Source organism: Arachis ipaensis, chromosome B8 (genome assembly GCF_059453495.1).
Source record: "Arachis ipaensis isolate K30076 ecotype BB chromosome B8, ASM5945349v1, whole genome shotgun sequence".
NCBI lineage: Eukaryota > Viridiplantae > Streptophyta > Magnoliopsida > Fabales > Fabaceae > Arachis > Arachis ipaensis.
Window position 1 is genome coordinate 90,485,295 of NC_142443.1, and position 1,545 is coordinate 90,486,839.

The 1,545-nt window shown below is 42.7% G+C and overlaps 1 non-coding gene across 1 annotated transcript; it reads left to right on the forward strand.

Annotated features, from left to right (window-relative positions):
* Window positions 1-544: 544 nt before the first annotated feature.
* On the forward strand, window positions 545-651 carry LOC148548790 (small nucleolar RNA R71). Its single transcript, XR_015897675.1, has one exon. It is a non-coding gene; the product is annotated as a small nucleolar RNA R71 (small nucleolar RNA).
* Window positions 652-1,545: the final 894 nt, after the last annotated feature.

Genomic DNA, 1,545 nt, shown 5'->3' on the forward strand with positions numbered 1-1,545 from the left:
AGGTGGGTACTGATATGATCTCTGTGTGGAATGTTGGTAAGTTTCATTGTTGCTGGGGTTGTGGCGTCTCTGATCTTGGCCTTGGTCTTGTTGATTTCCCCACCCAAAGTTTGGGTGGTTCCTCCAACCAGGATTATATGTTTTGGAGTATGGGTCATGGTGCTGCCTGGGTGAATTTCCAATGTAGTTGGCTTATTCCTGATCACCCTCTGCCTCTTCATTCACTCCTTCTTGAGTTGCTGCTGAAGTGGTGATTGCTGCTACTTGATTTCTCTCCATCTTCTTGGTAAGGTCAGCTAATCGCTTGGTGATAAGCTTGTTTTGGGCTAGCAGTGCATCCACGTTGTTCAGCTCCATCACTCCTCTAGTGTTGCCTCTTTTAGAAGCATAGAAGTAGTCATTCTCTGCTACAGTCTCAATAACATCTATGGCTTCTTCAATTTTCTTCTTCTTGTTAAGAGATCCCCCGGATGAGTGGTCTACTGCCTTCTTTGATTCATAAGAAAGGCCTTCATAGAAAATGTATAACTGCACCCATTCATTGAACATATCTGGCGGGCATCTTCTTGTCAAGTCTTTAAACTTCTCCCATGCTTCATATAGAGTCTCACCATCCTGCTGCCTGAATATTTGTACCTCAGCTCTCAACCTGTTGATCCGTTGAGGAGGATAGAATCTTGCCAAGAACTTGTTCACCACATCTTCCCAGGTTACTAAACTCTCCTTTGGAAAGGATTCCAGCCATTTAGATGCTTTGTCCTTGAGCGAGAAGGGAAACAGATGTAGTCTATAGGTGTCAGGATGAACATCATTAGACTTCACAGTATCGCATATCCTCAGGAAGGTGGTTAGATGTTGATTGGGGTCTTCTTGGACACTTCCTCCGAATGAACAATTGTTCTGAACAAGGGTAATGAGCTGTAGCTTTAGTTCAAAGTTGTTGGCATGTATGGTTGGCCTTTGGATGCTACTCCCACAGTTTCCTGGGTTTGGGTTGATGTAAGAACCCAGAACTCTTCTCTCTTGCCTAGCCTGATACGCTGGACCTTCTCTGCCATGGTTGTGAGCCTCTTCTTCATGATGGTTTTCAATATTCTCATCCATGTCTGGTTCAAAGTACTCTTCCTCTTCCTCAGCACCAACTACTCTCTTTCCTCTTGCTTTCCTCCTTAATCTAAGGAAGGTCCTCTCAGGTTCAGAATGAAAGGGAGTTGAAGCCCCACTTCTTCTACCTGTCATAGAACCAACATGGCACAAGCAAGAAGGATATGTGCAGACAGTAATTTCTACAGAAATTCTGTTAGCGTGAGTGATGCAATATATCAAACAGTTAGTGGGTTAGTGACTGAATTGTAAACAACTAAGAAAATGGGTGGGGAAAAGGGAAGAAAATAACTGAACAGAAAGTAAATTACTCAAATGAACTTAAATCAAACAAAATAAAAACAAATGCTCAATCTAGTTATCCACCAATGTAATCATTGTTGATACAAAATCAATCCCCGGTAACGACGCCATAAACTTGATGCACGGAAACTTGTCTCT